The following is a 17,794-nucleotide window of genomic DNA, read 5'->3' as shown; positions in this document are numbered from 1 at the left end:
TTTATGTTCTCTTCTCCTGAGAGTACCTTAGAGAATACTTTAGTATTGGATTTTATCCTATGGATTATTGTACGTTAATGAATTGTGCTTCCGGTTGTCCTGGAACTTTCTGATGAATATAGAAGTTGTCTCCCAGGATATCTCAGGACCAAAATTGCACATTTGACTCCTTACAAGTTTAGATAAAACTACTACAAAAGAACAAGAAGATTAACCTTCTCTGAAATACAATAATTTCTGGAATGTGATTGTTATTATTACTTCTTATGTAACTTAAGTAAAGTGATTCTTACACTTTTCTGAAAGTAATTCCCTCATAATTAGATTCAAACGTATGACTTTCTGATCCAAATCAGTTTTTAAGCATCTTTGGGGGCGGGAAGTCTGCAACTTTTGATCAGTAGAGCTTAGTTACAATTTGCAACAAGTAAACAAAATAAAAACTTACGCCTGTAGCACAATTTTACTTTTTATGTTAGAAAGAGAAAAATTTTAATAGAAAACTCGTTAAAAGGCGGGGCAGAAGGGCTGGAGATCAGTCATTTGTTGGCTGCTTACACAATCAGTAGATAGTGAATTGCTTTCCCCTTTCAGCAGCCTTTTCCATGCAATAACCCAGGATGGGAAGCAGCATTTCTCCTGTTTCCTAGTGGAAATGTCTGCTTCACCTTAGCCCTAAACTGTCTTGTTGAGTAAGATCCTGAATAGTATTTTCTTAAATAATTCAACAACACACATACTACATGTTCAATTTTGTATTTCAGCTGAATTATAGAGGAGGGTGGGGAGTGTTGTGCCAGAGCAGAGACAGGAGGCTCCCAGGAGGCCGAGCAGGAGCCGGTCCAGGAGCTGCTGCCCTGGGGACACGATGGCAGAGCAGCATCAGCAACAGCCACCCTGTCCCTCAGGGCAGCAATTGCCTGTGCCTGAGGGAGCTGCACCTCCTCCTTCCTCACCTTGCCGTGTCTCTATTCATGAACTCCAGCAAATTCAATAAGGATTCAACATCTTGAGTTTTAGTCAACACAAATTCAGTGGTTCATCAGGGTTTTTGCAGTTCCTACTTGCATTTTGCCCTTAAGTAATTTGTTGTCACAGTGTGCTGTGCTGTTCATTCCTCCTTGGACATGAATGTGGAAAATGACCATGCTACAATACACTTTAAGGGTTTGTCAGATATTATCTTGCTGAAAGGGTGGTGTAAAACCAAGACTGATCCTGCTCATTTTAGCTTACCAGGGAACCACATTAATTTCTGAGTTAACTGAGCAAACTGAGTTTGTTGTGTGATGTTGGCAGGATGTCCCAACTCTGCAACCATACTAGCTCAACAAATGCTCTTAACTTTCATCCTCTCAGAAACAAGGGAGCCAGGAGGGAGCAAGGATATGATACTGATGGAGAGCAGCAATTTGTGAGGGCACTGCTGTGGTCAGTGAGATTTCTGAGGAACAGGGAGTGCAGCCAGGTTGGAAAGGCTGAAGCTGAACAGTGCGGAGGGATCATGATTTTTCCCTCTACAGCCTGTTAGCAAGGGAAGCAACAGAGGTTTTGGAGGCAGCTTTGCACTAACTTGGAGGAATGGGGTTAGGAGCCTGTTGGAAACCTTTCTAAACTGCAAAAAGGTCAGTGAGGGCCAAGAGAATGCCTGTAGTTAAAGATGGAGAGATCCTGGATGTCCTGGTGGAAAGAGGGAAGATATTCTGGGTTAAGGGCTACAGTATTCTTTTCAAGCACAAGAACTAGTGAAGTTTATAGGAGTGGCAGATCTGAACTGGCATGTCTTCATTGCCACCTACATTTCCGTCCTCTGGCTGGGAGCACAGTTATCCTCCATTGTATGTTGCCTGTAAAGGTGGCAGAAAAATTGCACATCTTTTGTTGCATATGTTAAAAAAAAATAAAAATTGAATACTGTAATGTTAAGATATTGTTATTTTGTGTGTTCAAAGTATACCCTTTATTGTGTATCTCAAAACACTTGAATTACTTGTGAATGTTCTCATTTCTCTCTGTATGTAAAGGAAAGGGTAGCAATTTCTAAGCCTAAGAACCTTTTAGTCCTTTCCTTCATATGCATTGCCCATTTACAGAAATGCTAGGTCTGCTTAACAAGGGAATTTACTTTTCTGGCCTTTTGGCCTTTTTCTATTCCCAACACTGGGTGCAAGTGGTATTTTTTAATAATGAGCTGATTTTTTTTCCTTAAAATCAGACATTTTTATCATGGATTTCATTTAACCGATTACTTATGTGTAAGATGAAGATGGGGAAAAAAAAGAAACAGATCTATGCCCCTATGATCTAATAAACAAGTTCATTTATAATTTGAAAAAAAAAAAATGAAAGGTAAAATATTCACAATACTTGAAACAGTTCATTAAATGCTGATGGGAGAGAAACGGCATGGCCATGGAATCTAATGGTTTTGAGGTTATCAGAAATGAAAGCTAGTCAGCTACCATTGCCCTTTGGTTGACCACTTTGATATGGTGAACAAAAAGGTTAAAGGTTTCATGTTGTTTGCCTCTTCCCTTTTCATTTTCAAGGGAACAGTTACATCCCTTTTCTTGGCTGGATCAGCAGTAATGTCCTGACCTCATGAAGCTTTTTCCCAGGAATTAAAGTCCCCTCCCTCTGTTCCATGCCTTTCTGCATCCCATGGGATGGTGCCTCTCTCAGCAGCCTAACTAAATATCCCACCCAGGGAAGGAGGATGTGTCTTCCAAGGACTTTTCACTGGGGTGGTAGGATTTTCTCTTTCCAGAGAAGACACAGTATTTATGATAAAGGATCTTCTGGGTGCCTGTCGCTGTGTTTTTAAAAGCTTTTCCTAAGCTTCTCAGGGGTTACTGGGTCAGCCATGGCTTCTGCTTCCCAAGGAATTCATTGGTCAGTGCTGATGTTAACAGTTCCAATCTGGTATAATGTACTAAGCCAGTGAAAGGCAGTGAGCTCTTCACTGTTTGAAACAGGGCAGAAAAACATTCTCGTAGGTGGCTTGAAAGAACACAGCTTTGTCACAGAATGTCTTTATGTTACCTGTTGTGAGTTTAATGTTTAACTGAATTTGATATTTAGGATGAAAAACGTACTTTATAGATTCCAGATCTTTTTTTAATACTGAACTCCTCTTTGTCTAAGCTGTTGTGTTACTGGACTAGCACAAAGTTTCCCAGTGCTCCTGTTAAGTGCTGGTCTTGCGTGACTTTGCCTTTTTCGTTGACTGCAAAGCGTGACATTTTTGTTTTGCTTGCACTGTTTACACGTTTGCTTTTATCTGCTCACCTATCATCACAAAATTCAAGAGTGCTTGCTATTAGTACTAGACTTTTACTCCCTCTATTGAATGATAAAGTAAAAGACTGAAAATTTTGTGGGTGCAGAGGTTATGGTGTGTGGGAAGGCTGCTTGGATGACCACCAGAGCACAGTTGTGGGCACCCAGTGTAAGTCTCACACTTTTCCTTTGGTTTACTGCTTTCCCATAGTTTCAGTGATTCTCAAAGTCAGAGCAAAGAAAAGTACAATGCAAAATCCATTGAAAACAAACACCCTGTTGTAATTTCTGAAATAAGAAATGGCCAATTTGATCATGTGCAGGAAAAGACAAAAAACCCAAACCCCCCCCCCAAAAAAAAAACCCACAAAGAAAAGCTGTGAGCAAATAACACTGGTTCTGGTAAATCAGAAGGGTTTGGGCTTCGTGGGATTTATGAGAACATTAAGTTACATGGTCAGAACACATTATACTGAATGGAACAGTAAAAAAAAGTATAAACTCTGTTTATAACTTTTGCCTTTGACTTGTTGCATAAAATTAATTTACAATTGTAACTGATGTGAAAAGTTCATTGGTGTTTGTTTTGCATCTCCGATGACAAAAATGTGAACAGCTGGAAAAGATATAGTGATTTTTTTTTACAATTATTTCTTTCTTTTTAGTGTTATGCAACAAAATCCCCCAAATCAATATACAGGGTGACAGACTTGCTGCCTGAGCAGCAGGTCACTGCTTCTGTCCTGGCAGTGTAGCCAGGGCCAGCCCTGCCATTTGGGGCTGTGTCTGCCTGGGTTCCTTTGTTTGATGCCACCTGGCTGCAGTGCTGTGGCCCTGGTGGATGGTGGCATGACAGAAATGTCTAACTGAGTCCAGGCAGTTCTCCATCAAAATGCCTCAGCTACTTTGGAAGCTGCATTTTGCTGTGACACTAGGTTTTTTTTAAGATTTTGATGGCTTTCCAGATTTTTCTTTCTCTGTGTGGTCCCTGGGTCTATCATACACACATTTTAGCAAGAAGGACTGCCAAGTGACATAGAGCATGAACAGTTTTTGCACTTTGGATATGCTTGTGGCCTGCCTTTGTTGCTTGGCACAGCAGTTGAAGGCAATGGGGAAAAGCACAGATGAATAAGGAGGCAAGGAAATTAATTTTAAAATAAATTTTGAGCAATAGCCTCTGTCCTTACTTTGCTGGCTGCCGTGTTTTTGCTAGCTGGGAAGAGCTGTGTAGTAATCATGTCAGAGGTAAAGCTAAAGACTAGATCTACCATTATCTCTTTCTACCAATTTTCTCCCTCAGCAGTGCTGAGATGCAGGGCAGTAGCAGCTCATGTGCTGGGGCTGCTTCAGTGGCTCAGCAAACTCAATCAGCTGCTGCTCCAAGTGACATCAAGACAGCATCCTACCAATTTCTCTTCTAACACACTCTTTCACAGCTTAGGCTGTCTCACTCCTTTTCTCTTCTTCGCCTTTTTATTTATTAATTTTTCCTCTGTAACAGTTTTTTTCAGTCTCCAGGGTGTTTTAAATGTCACATTTCTGGCGGCTGTAAAAACCTTTTTATGAGTGAATTCTAACACTTCCCTGTCTGGCCTATGGAGGCCAAGTCATCATCACCTGACCCTCTGTGTTATCTTCCCTGCAGCAAATAATCCTGAACAAAATGCCCTCTGAAGTGCCACCCTTTCCACTTCTCTTGGCCTTTCCCCTGCCTGTTTCTTGAGAATGTGGGTGTTGAAGGTACTGCACTGCCTAGTAGCTTTAGGGTTGGGACCAGCCTAGTAGTAGCTGATACCTCATGCTTTTCTTTCTGTGCCTTAGGTTTTGAGGTTTGGCTGGGGGCAAGCCTGAATACTGATGTTAACTTCTTGGTAATGTTATTTGGGCTCAGCAATCCAGAATGATTTTGCTCTTTTTCTAGCTCCTTTGAGCTTCCATTTCCTGACACAGTTCCCACTTTGTTTCTGTCTTTTTGTGTTTATTTAACTCACCTGCCATCATTGTAGTCAGCTTGCTTTCTTTCTCTTCCCTAGGAATACAGGCAGTCCCCTTAGATCCTGTGAGGGATCTAGGAGGGCTTTATGGGCCACTTTCCTGCACTTTCTGTGTCTCAGTAAGTTGCTGCCTGGACTGACCAGACACTACTAAAGGTGGCTTCTCCCTGAGTAGTCTTTAAGGCTTGCTTTCTGCCCAACAGCTAAGTAGCTTGTTCAGTTGAAATAAACCCTACCTTGTCTCTTTTAGGATCCAAGAAAAATAAATCTTTTCTTCTGTCACTCTCTGTCTAGTCTTTATATGTTTATGCTTTTCTCTGTTCCTACATCACTATGAGATGACAGTGGATGTTTGTATGAATTTTTATATATAGTGCTTAGAGGCAAGATTAATGAAAACATGAGAAGTTAATTGAGTAACAGAAAAGGGTAAATAACTAATCCAAAATAAATGTATATGGAGCTTCTTGCTTTGGGGACTAAAGATAGATAAAAAATGGTTAATTAAAAATACCTCACTTAATAGAAAACGGTATTATGAGATATTGAAGAGAGAAGATTTACTGTGCTCTTGACTCCATGATGCACAGGATGTGTTTGACTGAGTGGAAGCAGTGAAACTGAGAGAGAATTTGAATATTTTCTGAATGTGAAGTTCTGTTGTCCATTGCCCTGTGGTCCTTCCTTCCTTCCTTCCTTCCTTCCTTCCTTCCTTCCTTCCTTCCTTCCTTCCTTCCTTCCTTCCTTCCTTCCTTCCTTCCTTCCTTCCTTCCTTCCTTCCTTCCTTCCTTCCTTCCTTCCTTCCTATTCCTTCCTTCCTTCCTTCCTTCCCTTCCTTCATTCCTTCCTTCCTTCCTTCCTCCTTCCTTCCTCCCTTCCTTCCTTCCTTCCTTCCTTCCTTCCTTCCTTCCTTCCTTCCTTCCTTCCTTCCTTCCCTTCCTTCCTTCCTTCCTTCCTTCCTCCTTCTTCTTTCCTTTCCTTCCTCCTTCCTCCTTCCTTCCTTCCTTCCTTCCTCCTTCCTTTCCTTCCCTTCCTTCCTTCCTCCTTCCTTCCTTCCTTCCTTCCTTCCTTTCCTGCCTTCCTTCCTTCCTTCCTGCCTTCCTTCCTTCCTTCCTTCCTTCCTTCCTTCCTTCCTGTCCTTCCTTCCTTCCCTCCTTCCTTCCTTCCTTCCTTTCCTTCCTTCCTTCCTTCCTTCCTTCCTTCCTTTCCTTCCTTCCTTCCGTCCTTCCTTCCTTCCTTCCTTCCTTCCTTCCATTCCTTCCTTTCCTTCCTTCCTTCCTTCCTTCCTTCCTTCCCTTCCTTCCTTCCGTCCTTCCTTCCTTCCTTCCTTCCTTCCTTCCTTCCTTCCTTCCTTCCTTCCTTCCTTCCTTTCCTTCCTTCCTTCCTTCCTTCCTTCCTCCTTCCTTCCTTCCTTCCTTCCCCTTCCTTCCTCCTTCCTCCTTCCTTCCTTCCTCCCTTCCTTCCTTCCTTCCTTCCTTCCTTCCTTCCTTCCTTCCTTCCTTCCTTCCTTCCTTCCTTCCTTCCTTCCTTCCTTCCTTCCGTCCTTCCTTCCTCCTTCCTTCCTTCCTTCCTTCCTTCCTCCTTCCTTCCTTCCTTCCTTCCTTCCTTCCTTCCTTCCTTCCTTCCTTCCTTCCTTTCCTTCCTTCCTTCCTTCCTTCCTCTCCTTCCTTCCTTCCTTCCTTCCTTCCTTCCCTTCCTTCTTCCTTCCTTCCTTCCTTCCTTCCTTCCTTCCTTCCTTCCTTCCTTCCTTCCTTCCTTCCTTCCCTCCTTCCCTCCTTCCCTCCTTCCCTCCTTCCTTCCTTCCTTCCTTCCTTCCTTCTTTAAAAAATAAACTTATATAAATGTGATCTGAATAAATCTGATCACTTGCTTTGTTCTACTTGCATGTTTTAAAGTTTCTACCAACTGATAAGAAACAAACCTTTTATTTTGTTTTCTCTGCTTGTGGTTTCTAATGCACTCAAAGATGTTATCCTGTTTGATTCCATTCTTGATCAATGTCTATGTAGTTTAAGTATGCCATTAGGACAGTGAACTCTAGGTGATTGGTAATTATTCAAATAAAACCCTTATCATCTTTCTCAGGCTTGATTGCTTATAATGTGTCTCTTTCATGCCCCTTCCTTGAGTTGTTTGTTTTGGCTTTTTTCCTGATTTTATCCTTAAATCAAGAGAATTTCATTGGTGTATCTTGCAGTGCATTTTGAACTTCAGAGAAGGCCTGTTTATTTGTTGTGCTAGACAACATATTTTTTCTCCTATCTCTGGATAGGAAATGTTATCTTCTTTATGTAAATTCTGATTATGCAGTTATAACACAGCTCTGTTAAGGCATAATTTTGTTATCCAGTGGACTTCCACTTCATTTAGTTACCATATTTTTGAGAACACAAAGTGACAAAAAGAAGTTTGTGTGAATTGTTTATTGATACCTAAACAGATATTTGTCTTCAGTTTTTAACTGGATGCTGATTAATTAAGTGACTATCTGTATTTTTTCATGTGAAATAAGTCTTTATAAACTCATCACAATATTGAACACTATCAAATAAATTATTTTGCAGTGAATATTTGAAAATTTCAGATAATGTTGCAATTAAGTAATATAAAAAAATTTAAAGCTGTGTGAAGTTAATATAGTGTTTATATTTATTCATTGTAAGTATTTTTTATTCTCATACTGCAGAAAAAGATTCATTTTAGAAGAAAACAAGTAAAACATGCCTTTATCTTCCAGTGCCTGACCCAAAAAATGACACAGCCATGAAAACACATACTAGAAATTTTGACTTTGGTATCAGTCAACCAATTTTAGAAGTTCTTCATGCTAGCAAAGAAGAGTATTTCTTTGGAATAAAATACAAATTTAAAACAAGATTAAAATGTGTAATTTAAGCAATAACACATGGTTTTTATTGTATTTTGTTTTTCCATTCTCCACATCTTGCAAAAAGTTTTTATTCCCAAAAAACAAAACATTTAACATTATTGCAGTTCAGTATTCTGCCCTTAAGCTTCACCCAAGTTTCTTAATTTCTTTAAGTAAATATGGAAACAAAATATGGCTATTAATTAAATAAATTAAAGCAAAAAAAGAGCAGAAGTCCACCATCTGTTTTTTTTTTTTTTTTTTGTATTCCTGGTGTCACTTTGTGCACATAGGTTATGCCATAAAGCCATTTACAAGCTTCTGGTTGACAACCAGCAATTCAGAACAGATTACAGATCTCCTTGGAGTATAGCCATGGATTTTATATAATTTTGATACTACAGGAAAGATACAGGATTTTTAAATTGTTCTTTTAGAAGCTTTAAAAGTATGCAGAGTTTTAGTTGCTTATTAGGAAATGATCTTTGGTGTCCATTAATGTTTTGCATTGCATGTAAAAAACAGTGCAGAGTGTGTTGAAGCTTGCTGGCATGCACACAACTGCCCCACCAGATCCAGGCGTGCACCACCTCTTTATAGGGATAGGGACTTTGAGGAGAAGATCAGGAGAAAGAGACAAGGGGAGACTGATGGGCCAGCTGGGGAAAGAAGTGATCTCCTGCTGAGTGTCCTCATCCTCCTCTGGGTGCTTTTCCCTCTACAGTATGTAGCAATGAGAAAAAAACTTTTTTTTTTTTTTTTTTTCTGGTATAAACTAGACCCTATAAAATAAAGGAAAGACACCTTGGGAGTTGAATAGGAGAAGGGCTGATTCTCATGCCAGTGGCAGCTACTTCACAGGAGAATCTGGTGCAGCAACAGGTGTAGACATGTCAAATCTTGCATGATGCTGAGAGTGTAAATGGCAGCTGCTTAAGGATAAAACAGTCGTGTGTGTACTACCTGTTGGGTGTGGAGAGCACAGCTGTGTGCACATTGGCAGCTATGTCATATAGGGTTGATTTCCTGGTCAGACTGAGCACAGGCTGCTCCACTAGCTTTGGTTCAGCCTGAGGAGTTATGCCTTTGCATACCCACAGAAATTCAATCCACTCAGCCAAGGAAAGTACAGTAAATTTAAAAAGTCTAGAAACCCAAATTAGAATTCTTACTGCCACTTTGCATTTTGATGCCATGTCTCTTTTCTTACAAAGAGAAAATTGTTACAATTTGGTGCCATTTTTTTCATATTTTTATAATAACTCTTGCTGCATCCAGCCTGGAATTAAACCTTAGCAGTTCTATGGCTATAATAAGAGTAAGGTTTATTGCCAGCTAATGTTTCATCTGCTGGCTAGATGACTAGCTGTACACCAGCTGCATAATGTATTCTGTAAGGATATCATCATCACAGCACTTCACTCTTGCATCTCATACACCCACCAGGAAACGTTTTATCTTGTGCTCTGAGCAAGGAATACAAATTAGATGTCTCAAGGAAAAGTAAATAAGAATATCAGGAAATATTAATGTAAATAAGTATATTAGGAAATATTAAAGAGAAGTAATTCTTTTTTTTAGCTTGTTAGTGTGAGATGCTGGTTTTGGACAGGGGCAAGATGAGAGCTCCCACAAATCTTTAGGTGTTGATGATGGACTGTGTTTGACACAGGTCAGACACAAAATGGCCCAAAACCTGGCTTCTGGCTGTTCTTTTGTTGGCTTCTCCTCTGCACGGTTCTTCCTTGATTCTTGGCTTATGTCAGGAAGAAGCCCTAGTGCTTCTCTAGCTTAATTCTACATCTTTGTAGGTTTTTTTTTCTGGCAGAAAGGCATCCCTAGAACATATAAACAAGGCCATGGTTCCTCCTGTACTAGGGCAGGACAACTGCAGTGCAGCAGCAGCTGTGCTGGTGCTGAGCCTCCTGGGAGCTCTTCTGTTCAAAGAGAAGGGGAAGGGGCTAGTGCTCACTGCTCTGCCAAATGTCCACAGGCACAGTGGTGGCCAGCCTGAGGAGTCAAGAATTGCCCTTTTGCCCAAAGCACAAAAGGAGAATTACAACACACAAGAGATACAAGATACAGGAGAATTTTAATAGATGAAGTTGTTGATGTAGAATTTATTTCACTTATGTGTGTTATTCTGCCAAAATTATTATATTTTTCCTAATAGTTTATATGTTTTGTATCAGTTTAATGTAAACTTTGGGTTGTTGGTTTTTTTTAAATAAAAAGAAAACTTTTAGATAAAACTGTATTTCGCATTAGCTTTGCTTTGAAAAGCTCTAGCTCCCAAATCTCACAGTTGTTCTGCTTCCAGCAAATATTTGAACAGCAGAGCCAAAGTGTGCCTTGGCTCTAGTGCTCTGCATCTTACAGAATATTAAACCATTTGCAGTCTGTTAATTCTGTGCTGGAAGTTGCAGGGAGTTTTTGGCAATGGATATAAAGATTTCAGTCATAGTGATGGTGTTTGAAAATGTCATTGTGGCACTAGAAAGACATTTCTGGGGTGATCCTTTTGTTGTTTGTTTTAATTAAACAGAAAACTGCACATATATACGTAATTAAATAGAAAAACATACAAATTGTGTATACAATGTCAAGTGCTCCAAAGGTAGAAAATGACATGTTCTAAGTGTTTTGTGCTATCTTAGCCTTCCTGTGCAGATACATGAAGCTACAGTCTTTACTGTATAGTCTGATTATATTTTCCAAGTAGTTGTTGATTATTTTGCTTCTCCTTTTTTTCATGGGATTGGTGCATTGGCTCCCTGCTTGGATGATAAAGACAGGCAAAATGTTCATGACATTTTAAAAAGACAGAGATATTTCCTTAGAGTCCACTTGCTTTTCCTCTTTTTGAACTGGGTATTTGATGGCAAAAATGAATACATCGAAAGGTTCTTGGATGCTATGGAGAGCTCTTTGTGTTTCACACATTCTTGGGGTTTTTTTGCAAGAAAAGGCCTTCATGTATGCAAGTAAGATACAGAGTGTATTGCTCTCTACAACCACCTGGCAGGAGGTTGGTCTCTTCTTCCAGTCAACCAGGGACAGGACAAGAGGAAATGGCAGGGGAGGTTCAGGTTGGACATCAGGAGGAATTTTTTTAACTGAAAGAATGCTCAGGCATTGGAATGGGCTACTCAAGGAGGTGGTGGAGTCCCCAGTCCTAGAAGTGTTCAAGAAATGAGTAAACATGGCACCACTTAATGCTGTGGTTTAGTTGACAAGATGGTGTTTGGTGAAATGTTGAGCTCAGTGGTCTGGGAGGTCTTCTCCAGCCTTAATGCTTCTGTGATTCTATAGTGCTGAGGTGGGAGAAAATGTATTATTGTGAAGTTCATGGTTGAACAATAATACTATACACAGTGAGGGCTAAGTCAAAGATACCACCACCATTCCCCTAAGAGAAAGGTAGCCTCATTTTCACATTTCCTGTGTCTGGGATGTTTAACTTTGGTAAGCTTTCAAGTTCAACAAATGCTCATTTACCACAGCTTTGAATGGCTGGGAATATGTGCTCTGTGTTTATGTAATCCGTATCTAATCTGTCAGGGGGATTTGCAGTATAGATGCCATTTTAATTTAAAAATGAGAAGTATCTCAGATAGTGCAAGACCTACAAACAAACCTCTGAACAATAGATACTCAGGTGAGGCATAAGATGACATAAGCTATGGCCATAAAATGTAATCATTTGGAAGGGGTGGGAGCCTTGAGGCAGCTGTAGTGTTTATCATATCCTCACATAACTTCTCAGTTTTAGTTCAGCGTATGAGTTAAGAGCTAATAGAACATTTGGCTTTTCAGACTCTAAAATATAATAGAACATTTGGCTTTTCAGACTCTAAAATATCATCCTTGGAACATATAGCCATATAATTCCTGGAAAAAGAGCAGTCTAGCTACAAAAGGCATGTTTTGAATAAAGAAAGAATTTTACAGCATAGTTTCTTATAAAAACATGCTTAAAATATCATGTAAAAGTGAAACATTTTAACCAACATTAATCTTTGGCTCTTGCAGTTGTAGAGACTTTCTGATCCAATTGAATAAATGAAGTGTAGATTTACTTAAATATTGAAACCAGCAAAAAATCTTGCATGAATACTATTGAATCAAGAAACAATTAAAGCCAAGCAGCATGTTTTAAAGTGATTTTGGTAATAGAGTCTACATTTTTAACCATTGCATTGCTGATTTATTTAGTGTTTACTTTAGCTTGCTGTATCACAGAATTTTACTTTTCCTGGAAAATTTTTGTTTGTGAAGAGCCTGAAAATGTTATTGCAAATCTTTTCTCTGTGTGAACCTCAGTTTAGCCAAAAAGCTAAGATCTGCTAAAATGCTGTCTCATAAGCTTAAGATGTCTCACAAGCATAAAACGTCCTCATTGTGGCATTGAAAAAAGAACTTGAAATCCCAGCACTTTATTTTTATTGCAAATGACAGTTTTCATGTGTTGGCTTTTGCTGCCAGATTAAGCATGTTTTCAGTAAGCACAAACAGACTTTTTCAGCTGTGCCGCTTTCCAGCGGTTCCTGTTTACTCCCCAAGTGGGTGGTATGGAAGAGCCACCTTTCTGGCACACTTGCATGCAGACAACACATGGCCACCGTCGAGTTTTGGTATTATGGTCTAATAAAAAAAGATCCTGCTCATATGAGAAAGCTTGGTGTGCGTCAGTACAGCTATTTCAGTCTTTGCTGCCTCCTGAGCTGAATGTCAACCGACATTGGTGACTCTATTAAAATACGATTTCGCAAAAGGAAGTAAGAAACATGACTTTCAAGCTGTGTGTGAAGATGAGCTAAAATAGTAACAAAAGTATCTCTTGAGAGTACTAGAGGACAAAAAAAATTCTCTGAAATCTACCTATTGTTAAGAAGAAGTGGATCTGGCAGTCTCTCTTTTGTACCAACTGTGTTAAATTTTCCCTTCTCTTCAACATTGACAACAGGCGTTGCTGCAGGAGGGATTCCAAGGAACTGGAAGGATTCAAAGGTTTCCTCAGAAAGTTTCTCCAATGGGCCTCTATCCTAAGGAAAGTCACAGTTAAGCTTTAGCAGCTGAGTTTCAGTGCAGCAGCCCTTGCAGCCTGTGTGAAGTCAAGCAGGGGCTGATGGCGCAGGGGCCTCGCGCGATGGGCACCAGTCCTTGCTGGCTGCTCTTGCAGAAGGCACCAGAGAGCCACAGCTGTGACGTGTCCTCCACAAGAATTCATGAGCCAACCCTTTGTAAAGTAGCAGAGCAAGCACTGGTACTGCTGCACATAGTTCACGTTGCCCTAATTTTGGAAACTGGGATGGGAAAATGTACTCAGATCAAATAATTTTGTGTTTAACTACTTCTCCCCCAGATTCTTCTGAAGGGATCTGTGCTATCCATTAGAATTCAGAAGAGTTTGGATGTCATTGTACCACTGTACTTAGGCTGGTACTTATTAACTACAGTTGTACTGTGTTTTGTTCTCACACTGTACTTCTCAGTTCCTTCACTTCATTGGAAGTCCTGAAAACAGCACAAACCCTCTTTTTAGACCACTTATAATTAAAACTGGTAATTGATAAATTCTACTTATAAAAGCACTTCATTTTGCTTTTACTGGACCATAAAACTAAGTATTTGTTCTCCATTGTGGATTTCTATGTTCCTCACTCATTGATACGTGAGAGAATCATAGTTCCTGTATGCTTTTTTCACAACCATGGTGGTCAAATACTGGAGCAAGATACACAAAGAGGTTATGTAGTTCTGTCCTTGGAGGTGTTTTAGAGTCACTGGGATGCAGCCCTGACCAGCCTGATGAAACAGACCTGTTTTGGCAGGGGTTGGGCTGAGAGACACCAGATACTCCTTCCTACCTCACTTATTCTGTGGTTTTGGCTTCCTACCAGGCTTGTTTGGTACATCCACCTGTAAAAGAAAGCCTGATCTTTGCTGGGAAGTCATATTTTTGATCACTGCTTTTAGTGACAGCAGCTGTACATGCTCCTGATTTTCTGTTGGGACATTCATGAATTGTCATTGCTTCCTTAGCAATGACATTGCTGAGCAGATGCTATTGTTGGAGACTGGATGATTTCTTATCTGTCATGAGGCTCCATCAATAATCAACACTTAGGACAAAAATTTCCTGTAAATTGTTTGTGTTCTCAGGTGGCTTTGATTTTTCTTTTTTGTGTAACAGGCGCATAAACTAATGTACAAAGTAAAAAAAAGGTAAAATAGAGAGGTTTTTTTATTATTTTTGCATTTACATTCTCAAGCTGGTTTTGTGACAGTATAGGTTTCATAATGTAAATTCTTTATAATAGTAATAAAAATAATGTAATTCTGTAAAACAGAGGTTTTGAACTGCTTCTGCTTTGTATATTTGACTCTATGCCATTAGCAGGGCAAAATAAAGTGAGATGTTTTCAAGATAGCAGTCATTAGGCCATCACAGTGCTATTGATCTTTGTCCTACATGGAGTATTAATATTGTTGATGGCACAAATACTGTGTACAGGGCTACTCTGTGAAAACAGTGCTGAACACATGTCATCATCTGTCATATCTGCTCCCCACTGAGACTACCAGTGAAAAGTTCAGTAGTAGCAATCACCTTTCTTCAGGTGAAAGAAATGGTGTGACTTTTAAAATTTTTATGTGTGCAAACTTGTTAGTGGTTTGAGAGGCACCCATTGTGTCCATTATCCAAGAGAGGAATAATTCCTTACTTTCAGGATAAGGTTGCATGCATGTGTGAAGAGTGGATAGGACGAAGGATTGGTAGCTTTTTGTAGAAATAGGGAGGGAGTGACCTTGCTTTGAGACACATTTTCTGAACTTTAACACAGACACCAGCTTTGACAAGCATTTTGTCAAAATGGTAACCATAATAGTTTTCTGAGTCAGTTCTTGTCTTGGCTGGCATAACCTTCATAGAGGTGCATTCTGATTTCATTTAAACGGTAGAAATACAGAGATGCCTCTACTGTGTGAATGATGTAACAGAGTAAGTGGGAATTATGTAACAGAGTAGGAAATGAGATGGATCTGAGATCCTAGATCAAGCCCAAGTGTAGACAAACATTGGAGAATGTTTTCATCAGTTTTTCTACATCCTAGTAGTGAATGCAAAATAGTGATACTTTGACTATCAAGCAACAATTCCAAAATTAGTGGCCATGAGGGAGATGACCTGTTCTGTGAGCCAATTCCATGGTGAAAAATTTGCCTTCTTGGCTGGGATCCCCAGGGGCTGCCTCCACTGGGTTTATTGCACAGCATGAAAAATCTGAAATTAGTTATAGGAAAAGAAAGGTCCAGTCTTGTTTTAAGTACATTACTAGAGAACAGATTGCATTATTTTTCTCTTTTATTGAGTGAAATATTTCTTGAATACAAATTCCACCAAGCGGGTGCAAACTTGTTTAAACTGACAAATTGACCAAGATAGATACAATGTGCAAATGTTCATGATTACATTCAATACGCTTAAGCAAGGCATAAGGAAATACAAGAAGTATAATAATACTGTAAATAGTATTAAATTAATAATGAGGACTGGTATGAAGATGTGTAAAGTAAATATAATTTATAAAGGAAAAGATGAAATCCAGATAGAAAAAGAGAAAATTGAGTAAGGTTGTTCTAGACACACTTCAATTTATGTCCATTACCAAAAGAATAAAACCAAAAGTGGTTAAACAGTTTTTGAATAAGATTTTGTTGATTTATATTCTGAGTTTGTATCAGAAGCTGAAATTGATTAATGAAGAACCTCACTCCAGAGTGTATTCCCTGCTGCCTTCATGGTATAGATGGTGGTAATGGTCTGATTGTTCTCCTTGTGGGTTTATTCAGCTGGTTGAATGTTATACTTTTACAGGAGAAAATAAGAAAAGCAAGATGGAAGTGTTCATTTTGAAGGCTACTTTGATTCTCTGGAGAGACATGACATATTAAACTGCTTAACATCTGGGAGCATCTGTCCATGTAGTCCAGCCTGTGGATTAACTGTGTGCTAAACTGCCATCCCATTTTCATGGAGATTTAGAGAATGAGCAGCAAGTGCTTAACTGTTTTGACCCAGTCTTATTTTAGAACTGCAGGATATGTAAGCAAATGCTAGATACATTTTCAAACATACATATGCATGTGTCATTTTTTTTTTTTTTTTACATAAGACCATAATTACATAACAACTGGGCTTTTTTAGTTCAAGACAATGTAGTTCAGGAAAAGTACTTAATTTGATAGTGCTATGAAACTTTCAGAATTATTTATTTATGTAAAAAGGCTAACATTTAACTTCTATAAATTAATTAGGTTTTAATATTCAATTAGATGAATTATTGTAGTCTAATCCCATGATAATTTAGTCTCCCTTTCTACCAGTGTGACAAGTATCTAAAATGGGGCATACCATTTCTGTGAGTATCTGTAACTCAATGTTCTGCTTTGTTTTTCTGCTCAGAGTTTTACTCTTTTTTTTTTTTTTTTTTTTTTTTCGATGGCAGAAAATGACAGAGAACTTTCACCTGCTACTTTTCTTTCATGTTAAAATAGTTCTGGAGTAGCTTCCATCTTTTTTTCTTGGTTAGTCAGGTGTTGTCTTCTAACAGGAAATTTTAGATCACTTCTAAGAAGTATGTCAAGGGCATTAACTTCCTGGAGATGTCTGTTGCAATGCTGTCGAGATTTTAAAGTCTTTAGTCAACCTAAAGTCTTTCATCCACTGTTACTTTTAGGAGTAAGTCACAGTGGTTAAGTAAATTTTTTATATTTGCTAGAGGTTATAGCAAATATCCTGTGCAATGCGAGAATGGATAAGCAAGCATACTATCCCTCCTATAGGTGTTTGGCACAGATTGTTCCTTAATAGATCCATTCCTGTTTTGAGATATATTTCTACAGTGACAGGTCATTGCACCTTACAAAATGAACATTCTTAATAATAGGGAATGATTTATTGATTATTACTATCTGATGGTAATTATTGCGTAGATTTGACAATTCAATGCTTATTCATATCTGTATTTTGAGTTTTGAAATTAGTAATAGCATAGAAGCATCAACTCTGTTAGTCTAATTTTACATTCAGGAAGATTTTGAGGTTTTATATGAGGATTTAAACTCACTAATTGAGGGTATCTTTTCTTTTTGAGGAAGATTCATGGTATCACTGAATCCAGTGCCTGTATTACTCCTTTTTTTTGCGGCATGACTAGTTCTGTAATGGTTTGATATCTTTTATGTAGGGTAACAGTGGAATTAACATTGAGAAAATTATAGAGAAGATCACTAAGATATGAATTTGAGCTATTAGAAAGTGGACATTCCCATTGTATCAACACTGCAAGATTTTTTAAATTGGTGTACAGAAATCACTAAATTTTAGTTTTCAGTGATTGTTCTCATAAATGCCCAGTTTCAGAAATGTAGCCATGAATACATAATCATATCAGGATGCCCTTTTAACTGTTTATCTGGTTATGACAAAATGGGCTAAAGGTTTAGCCTGGGGTAGAACAGTGGTGGGTCATAGGAATACTGTGTGATAATCTCTGTGGGGAGAGCAAGCTCAAGCTGTTGTTTAGCCTAGAATAAAGCAGAAGAAATGTTCTGCTATAAAATGGTTGTACCTTTGAGAAGA

The 17,794-nt window shown here is 38.9% G+C and overlaps 1 protein-coding gene across 10 annotated transcripts in view; it reads left to right on the top strand.

The window, feature by feature from the left end:
* The window catches only part of CACNB2 (calcium voltage-gated channel auxiliary subunit beta 2), a 238,149-nt gene that overhangs the window by 179,827 nt on the left and 40,528 nt on the right, over positions 1-17,794 (top strand). The window lies entirely within an intron of this gene.

Source organism: Erithacus rubecula (genome assembly GCF_903797595.1).
Source record: "Erithacus rubecula genome assembly, chromosome: 3".
NCBI classification, from domain to species: Eukaryota; Metazoa; Chordata; class Aves; order Passeriformes; family Muscicapidae; genus Erithacus; species Erithacus rubecula.
This window is presented reverse-complemented; position numbering and strand designations above follow the sequence as displayed.